At 36.8% G+C, this 9,276-nt stretch overlaps 1 protein-coding gene across 3 annotated transcripts in view; it reads right to left on the minus strand.

Moving 5' to 3' along the window:
• The window catches only part of LOC107724568 (protein FAM49B-like), an 81,618-nt gene that overhangs the window by 53,878 nt on the left and 18,464 nt on the right, over positions 1–9,276 (minus strand). The window lies entirely within an intron of this gene.

Genomic DNA, 9,276 nt, shown 5'->3' on the forward strand with positions numbered 1-9,276 from the left:
TTTCTCGATCTGCGCCGCTGCTGCGGTCTGCGGATTGAAAAAGAACGCGCTGAAAGAAGGGGAGGAGCCGATCGAAGTCTGCCTTCAGTTTTCATATGAAATTTAAATGGGATTGCGGCGATCACGAATTCGTGTACAGTTTATGGAGCTAATTGTTTCTCGCTCTGCGCCACTGTGGTCTGCGGATTGAAAAAGAACGCGCTGAAAGAAGGGGAGGAGCCGATCGCCTTCAGTTTTCATATGAAATTTAAATGGGATTGCGGCGATCACAAATTCGTGTACAGTTTATGGAGCTAATCGCAAAATTTTAGGGGGGCTGAGTAGTCATTTTAGGGGGGCTATATATGATGCCTCAAATCATGAAGCTTGTAGGGTAGAGTGTTTTTATTATTATTATTATCTTTGTTTTATTTGATTTTTGCATGTCAGATGGCAAAACTGGTGAGGAAAGAAAACGTACTAATCACCAAGAAAAAAATAGGGTTGTCCCTGACTAAACTTTTTCTAGTCGACTAGTAGTCGTTCATTTAAGCCATTAGTCGACTAATCGCATGTTGAATATTAATTTAATAATGAGCCTTTAATAGCCTATAATTGCCTTTAATAGCCTATTCCACGCTCAAGCACATGCATAAATCTTGCCGCAAAGCACCACCAAAAGTAATGACTATGAATGTGTCGGAAAAAAAAATAGCAAGGAGGTATTTTAATTATTTATAAAAAAACTAGTGTTTTCTGAGTCCGTGTCAGCTGCAAAGATGAAGCGGACTATGCCGATTCGCCATCTCTGCTGTACAGTGGTGAACTTGAATCTTGAACATTAAACATCTGTGGTCGTGCAATTACAGAGAAATGCAAAATTAGACATTACAAGCTTTCTATAGATATATTTCTCATATACTTGCCTAACCACCTAGCTATCCAGAACACCCTCGCAACACCTTAGAAACTATCTTAAAACTATGCAGAAAACCCTAGCAACCACTTAGTGACAACCTACCAACCACCTAGCAGCAACCTACCATCCAGAACGCCCTAACCACCATCTATTGACATACCAACCACCCAGAACACCTCAGCAACCATCCAAAAATACCTTTTAGCAACCACCTAAAAACCATCCAGAACACCCTAGCAACCACCAAGCAACATAACCACCCAAAACACCTTAGCCATCTGGCAACTATCCAGAACACACTAGCAACCACTTGTCAACAGCCTACCAACCACCTAGCAACAACCTACCATCTAGCCTGCCTTAGCAACTGAATAACAATGAATGCACTAGCATGAATCTGGTTCATATTCAGATCCTGTACCATATTCAGTTAAGTGGTTCTCGAATGTCTGCATTCTAAAGCAGATGTCTGAATTACTTCGCAAACGCTCTAAAAGAACAAGTTTAAGTAATTGTTAAGTAACTTCCTAATGATCCTTAGTTCTTCTTGCAAGTTTTTATTCATATTATTCATTAATGTAATGCAATATAAAATAGCAATTCAGTTTTAGTTCAGCAGGACACTAAAGTCAACCAATTTTAAATTAATCAAAAACCACTTGCTCCATGGTATATATACTTGAGATAGTTTACCCAAAAATGAAAATACTGTCATCATTTACTCACCCTCATGCCATTCCAAATAAGACTTATGTTCATCTTTGAAACAAAAATATAATTATTTTTAATGAAACCTAAAATATTTCTGTCCCTCTATTCATGCAGGCAAAAAAGTTATACAGGTTTGGAATGACCTGAAGGTGAGTGAATGATTCTTTCATTTAACTTTCATTGTGGAGTAAACCTTCTCTAAATCTGAATCAATTCCGAGCAGTGTGAAAAGAAACATAACAGGAATAGACTCAGGGCTTTCAAAAATGCTTGACAAACTAGCAAACTGCAAATTCCTGACTGTGTGTAATTTTACTCTTTGTAAAATACACTTCGCTTGAGAGATTTATGTCAGAAGGTCAGATAACAAAGGCAGTTAAAACTCTGCTTGAACAAGTGTCACATTTCCTCAAGGGATGGCATCATTTCATCCCTCCTCAAACACATCTGAGGTGACTTCAAAGCTGTTTCTTTGCCACTGATACTGCAAATATGGCCATTTGCTTGTTTCACAATCTTAAATCAATCTAACAATAATCCCCAACATTAGACCTGATGAAAAGCAGAAAATTGCTCAATTTAGATCAAACATTGAGAAAATGCAACAGTGAACTCAACAGATCCAACTATGAAGAAGAATATGCCTGACCAGCTATGCTGTATGACTGCAAAATGGTTCAGTGGTCAAACAAACAATTTGATGACATGGAACTCAGTTCAGATAAACATACAGTCTCAGATTTGCTGGCATTGCTGTGATGCTTTATATTTTGCCAACAAACCATCATTACAGGATATAACACGATTCTATCACATGTAGACAGAGAGATGAATATCTGAGGAAAGAAGCCTTCGGAGCAGCAGAGGAAGTTTTTATCTAACAGTTCCAAATCTGGTCTCTACAGACTACACATATGACTTTCTCTGCTACAGTCACTACAATGGAACATACAGAACACTGTTTGGCCCAGTCAATAATGCAGATCCTTCATTTAGTCCTGCATTAAACAAAAAACATAATTCTATCACAGACAAAGAAACAGGGCTGCACAATTTGGGGGGAGGGGGTGAAATAAATAATAAACTAATATGAATAAATACATAAATAAATAAATACAATTACAATTACAATTATTATTTTATATTACAGCTGTAAAATTACAATACTTATATGTATGGCTGTCTTAATTTTTTTCATTTTCAAACAATAAACCAAACTTTTATTTTGATGGAAAGATGCAGTGTGCCCTTAAATCTTCTCTTTTGTTGATAAGAGCTGCTCATTACAAGTATGGGAGGATGGTTGGTTGGTGCATGTTGCATTCCCAAATGCATGTCAAAGTGACATAATCAGAGCACATGCAGAGATGAAGTTTGTGTGGAGCAGCATTTACTGTGAACAGAGCCGCTCTAAAACACTGCAAACACTGGTAGATAATAAGCTGCTCACGTGTAAGAACACAGTGCCATGCTTCACTTTGAAACACACAGCACATATATCTAATTAAACCACATCCTTTGCAATTTGATAATCACACTAAGCCATTTGACTAGGTTGGCTTTATTTCAGTTAGTTGTGTAGCCTTAGTAAAGTGCCTGAAAAATCTGGGCTCATAATTTTCATGAATGGATCACTACGTGGGAAAGTCTGCTAGGCTTTATCTTTTTAACAAAAATGCCAAGTTGGCACATTGGGTGTGTTGGTTAAGTTTAATGGGCCTGTGCTGTCGGAAACACAGTCTATCCTAACAAAAAACACATTAAGGATGTTAAACATTAACCTTGCCTTCATGCTTCCATACTCTTAGGTGAGGAAATGGCCTTCTAAACATATGCTGTGGCATACAAAATGACCCAGGTTTCTGTAGCCGGGATCTAGTTCATTTTATCTAATCCACCTGGTAGGATCTTGAAAAGATTAAAAAAGACGCCTTATTATGAACTATTCAGCGAATGCATAGTGAACAAAATTACACTGCGAAAAGGCTGCTTTTAGGTTGCAAGAAGCTGGACACAAATGAACGCTCAACTGAGTTTAACAAGCCTGTTGATGTTCACAGGCCTAAATTGTAACAGATAAGCAAGGCATCCAGCACAATCCAAATATTATCCGACATCTGTTCAGAATTCCTAACAATGTTGAAGTAGAACAGCAGCAAACACCAGCGCTGCAGTCACTGCAATTAGCAGAGCAGTGGGAAATGCTAAAGTGCAATCAGACTATAAGCTGGCCATTGTGTCGATGCTGTGAGAGCATGCTGTACTCTGCAGGAGAAATGGAGCTGCGCTTTGCTCACATTAGACTGGAAATCATTCACTGGACTGCCAGAGGCATAATGCAGATTACGCTTTGTAAGCTTTGCATGGATCGTCTTTTCTCTTGCATGTCGACAACACTACATTCATGCATAGTGCAGTATATACATGTACTGTACACACATATTCTGAAGCCAAATAAACAGACTAAAACCCTATTCGGATGGGACTAGTTTTCCAGGGGGTCATTAGAGAAACTTGTGTTTCTCAGACGTACTTTGCGATTTTAATCCGTCCGAATCTGCCAAGTCTGTTTTTCTCACACAACCTCTGTAATAATTCCAGCAAATTACCTACACTGTTAGACATTTCAACACTGTTGCCAGTAAATTACTGTAATTAAGATTTACAGTATCATAACTGTATTTCAGTTTTACAGTAACTTCATGGTACTGTACTCATGTAATACAGTGCAATTACTGTAAAAAATCAAAGTCATCAGTATACTACTGTAATTCATTCATTTTAATATAGATTTCATTAGGAAATCATTTTATATTTATCATATGTACGAATGACATTCAATTATACGACGGTGTTTTAGTGCCACGTTAAAAAAATAAAAAATCTAAGATTATGAGATTAAAGTCGTAATATTTCGATAATAAAGTCGAAATGTTTCGAGAATAAAGTCGAATTACTACGAGAATAAAGTCGAAATATTACGAGAATAAAGTCAAAATGTTTTGAGAATAAAGTCGAAATGTTTAGAGAATTTAAATTGTAGAAATTAAAAAGTTATAATATTTTGAGAGTATAGCCTTTAATGCGCATGCAAATGGCCCGGATTGAGAGCACTGGGAGAAGTTGCCAGGCTACTGGAATTGATTTGAATATTGTTGCATCCGAGCGGCCACATCATTTTACTGGGATGAGGAAGAGTCAATTTTAAGGACTCGCGGAAACAGCTTAATATCAAGAATATGATATTTATTAACAGACTGAACAGGAACAACTTTTTATCTTAACATCAGCTCACACACCCAATCGACATTCCTTTGGGGAAATTATGTGTCTTACAATAATGTGTTTTTCAAGCTCTTTGATGATTAGATCGCTGTATTCATGTGAACCAATTCTTTAAATTACTGTTTTCTTTGTGAAAATGCCACCACCTACTCCGCAAAAACGTCTGTGGCGTCCAAAACTTTTATTCCTCACATGTAGCCTATTTAATTAATAAAACGTTCTAAAAGTTGAACATCATTAAGTTGAACTCGTTAACATAAGTTATATTGTTTTCTTTTCTGAGATAGCCTATAGGCTATAACATGTAAGTGACTATTCACAAGCTGTTTTATTCATGGTATAATACAGTAAATGATTGGACAACAACTTTTTATCTTAACATCAGCTCACACTCCCAATCAACATTCCTTTGGGGGGCGCTGTAGCTCTCTTATTTAACCCTTTTTTAATACACTACAAATATATGTGGGATTATTAGCAGAAATCATACCATGTGTCATACACGCGGGGACAGTATGCTTGGAGATAATATTTAATGTCTTCCATTGCATTCATTATTTGTAGTGCACCAGCCACCCAATAGCAATAAGCTTTGTGCTTTTGGTAGGCCTACTTTTAAAATAAGTCTCCGCTTTCAAAATCAGTTTTATAGCGAAACACAAATTATGTGTCTTACAATAATGTGTTTTTCAAGCTCTTTAATTAGCAAATCATGTAAGTGACTATTCACAAGCTGTTTTATTCATGGTATAATACAGTAAATGATTGGACACAGTATTTAACATCTTCCATTCATTATTTGTAGCACGCCAGCCACCCAGTAAACGCAATAATTGTGTGCTTTGTTGCTTTTAATATAACACAGCTCAGCTTTCTAATTCTGCTTTATCACGAAATACAAATTATAAATGTGTTTTTCTTCTTTATTTCAAGTTTATAGCAAGATATAAAAGTGAAGGAACATCAGAAGGCATGAAAAAACAGTATAACTTAATTTATAATGAAAATAATGTCTCATTGTAATCGGAAAGACTCACATGCTGCTTAAACTGAAGCGAATACAGCGATCTGTCACGCCACATTAAAGAGCGTGAAAAAAACACATTGTAATATATTGTTTGTATTTCGCTATAAAACTGTCAGATTTTGAAAGTTGAGACTTTGGAATATCTCCCGGTGCTCCCAATCCGGGCCATTTGCATGCGCAAAAGGCTAGAATATACTCTCAAAATATTATAACGTTAATCTTTATTCTCGAAACATTTCGACTTTATTCTCGAAACATTTCGACTTTATTCTCGTAGTATTTCGACTTTATTCTCGAAATATTACGACTTTAATCTCGTAATCTTAGATTTTTTAAATTTTTTTAACTTGGCACTAAAACGCCGTCGTACAATTAAAACAGATACAATTATTACAAAATGTAAAATTCTTTATTTAAAACATTGCATATATAACACTTCAAAATACACAGTCTTCCAATACTGGAACAGTGCATCTTCACCATTTCTCCTTTCTTAGGACTTTTTGCAGTGTATTATGTTGTATCCTCTGGATTTATCCTCATAAAGAATCTTTAGACAACAGAAAAATAAAGGGGAAAAAATATAAGCAGCCAAAGAATACATATAAGGCATCTGCAAAACCTAGATGCTGCTCCAAAACATAGGCCACCACCTTTGCTCACCATCCACAGTGTTACAGAAAGAAATGTGTTCCCTGAAAAACAAGAAGAAATTACACACACAGGCAAACCCCATATGGAATACATAAACCTCTCAAAACCATAGGCAAGTTCTTCTCTTACCAAGAATTATCAGTCTCAGCGTGGCTGGCCTGTCCACGTCTTTCATGATGCTTCACTGCAAGTTGCCTTTAAAACACAAACACAAAAAATGCAGTAAATCTAAATTTCCATTTTAAAAAAATACAAAATTACAAACTAATGCTAAAACTAGAAAGACAGCTAGGCATAAAACGTTTGTTTAAAAGTTTGTTACCTCCATGTTGACGAGTAAATGTTACTAGGTTAAACTGGTGTGCAAAATCTGACAAAAAAAACAAAACAGACATTCGTACATACATTTTTACCTTGCTTGCTGGTCTTATTCTCTCGTAAGGTGTATCGACACGCAGTACAGATGTTCTCCGGAACTCTTCCACTCCTGGGTTCCATCTCCGGGCAAAACCTGCGGTGCTGCCGTGCTGGTTCCGTGTCTACTTCGGATGCGAGCGACGTGACAAAAGACAATATAGTAGGACCCATTATAATCAGTGATATCTACAATGGACGCCGGACAGTAAATTGATGGCCCAGTATTTTTCTGATGTACAGTAGCACTCCAAGTGTTTGCGCTATTCCTGACAGGAAGGACAAGCAGATTTGCATTTTGCAAGTGCTGCTTTAACACGTCCAATGTAGACAGCCTCAAGCCGCTGAAGTGTTGTAGACACGGTTTAAGGCCAATCCTGTCAATCTAAATGTAAGAAATGAGGGGGGAAAAAAATCTTGATGGAATGGTGCCAAAGAGGTCGTTGTGGCAAATACAGTAGTATACAGCAATTTTAAAAATACAGTAAGTCTCTGTATGTGATGTTTGACGTCACAGAAAATTCCCATGATGCAAAGAGAATTACAGTTATTTATTGTAAAGAGAATCTGCATTATTATACTGGGTGATATACAGTAAATAACTATAGAATTTACAGAAATGTCTAACAGTGTACTGTTTTTTGGCAAACTCAGTGGTCCTTTGAGAAATCTAATCAAGTCTGAATGTGAATGTCTGTGATTGCCGACAAATTTTTTTTTCACAACATGTTTCCTTGTGTGTTTTGGCCAACGTGAACTTCTGTAAACGCTCTTAATACTGCACACATTTTGGATGTGTTTGAATCCCGGCAAAGAAATAAAAAAATAAAATCAAAAGCCAGATTGCGTAAAACTGTTAAAACTGGCTACTGTAATGTCAGCGCCAGGTAAGATTACTCACCTTCACTTCTGCACTAGGCTTGCCGCGATAGACGGTGCTGACGGTGATACCGGTGTTAAGCCGCAACACCGGTTACGTCACTTGCCCACCGCGTCACCGACCCCCACCATCGTAATAAATGTAGTAATAAAATAGTAATAAAAATCATTTAGTTCAGTAAAAGAACAGACACTACAATTAAAAACTGAACGCGGCTGCTCAATGCAGTTGAACGACAGTTGCATCACAGATCAGATTTCATTTATCCAATGAGGGGACTGAGTCGAGCTGACTGACAAGAAGAGTGGGGTGAGGTGAGACAGACAAGACGATCGCGGATGATTTAGTTTCGAAAACGAATGCAAAAGCGCCTGTTTGGCAATATTTTGGATTTTGAAAAACCTGTTGATTTTTTCCGTTTATTTAAGGTGATTTTGGAAGTTTTTTTAAACATTTGTTTCTTATTTAATTGGTTCCACACTGTTTGCTGATTTTTACTTTATTTAAACTTTGTCATTTATTTTATTTGACATCAAGGTGTATGCCGTGCCTCCAAGCTTTCTTACTCGTTTTGCTAATAAACGTTCTACGTTTCTTATTTATTTGGTTATATATTATTCATGTTTACTTGTTTCCAGTTTTGTACATTTAAACTTTATGCAAGTTATTTGTTATTTTATATTAGGCATAGCCTGCCCTATAGCATGGTGTATTTTTATTTGTTTTGTTAATAAAAGTTCTATGTTTTATATATACGCTAAAGTGAGTTTGACGTTGTATTTTGTTGTTGCATTCAAGCAATTGACACCTAACTGCCGCTAATTCGAACGTGAAAGTAAAATGCGGACGGCGCTTTTAAGCTATTTAAAAGCGAAGGAAAGCGAGGAAAAGAGGGAAAATTCAAACGAACTAAAAACTAAAAATTGCTTTTACTCCGAATTGCCGCTATTTGAAAGTGAAAGTAAAATGTGCACGCCGCTTTTACAAGCCATTTAAAAGAGAAGGAAAACGAGGAAAAGAGGGAACGCCCCCGCCCCCGTGGTGATACCGGTATTACCGGTGTTGTCACACGTCGATTAACCGGTGGGAAAATTTACTCACCGTCACAACCCGATTCTGCACACAATTACGTAATGTTTTAATTACATACAGTTAACCCAAAATTTATTCGGACACCTTCAACATTTCTCACACTATCACAGTTTATTCGCTATAGTTTAGAAAATGGTAAAACTGTGTTAAACTGTGTCAGAACAAATTCATCTTGATAATGTCAGATAACACTTAAAGGTGACATATCATGAAAATCTGACTTTTCCAGGTTTTAAGTACTATAATCAGGTCCCAGATGCATCTACCAACCAAGGAAGCGTGAAAAAGATTAACCCAGTAACTTTGTTTTGGAAA

Source organism: Sinocyclocheilus rhinocerous, unplaced genomic scaffold, assembly GCF_001515625.1.
Source record: "Sinocyclocheilus rhinocerous isolate Xijiao unplaced genomic scaffold, SAMN03320098_v1.1 scaffold1507, whole genome shotgun sequence".
Taxonomy (NCBI): Eukaryota; Metazoa; Chordata; class Actinopteri; order Cypriniformes; family Cyprinidae; genus Sinocyclocheilus; species Sinocyclocheilus rhinocerous.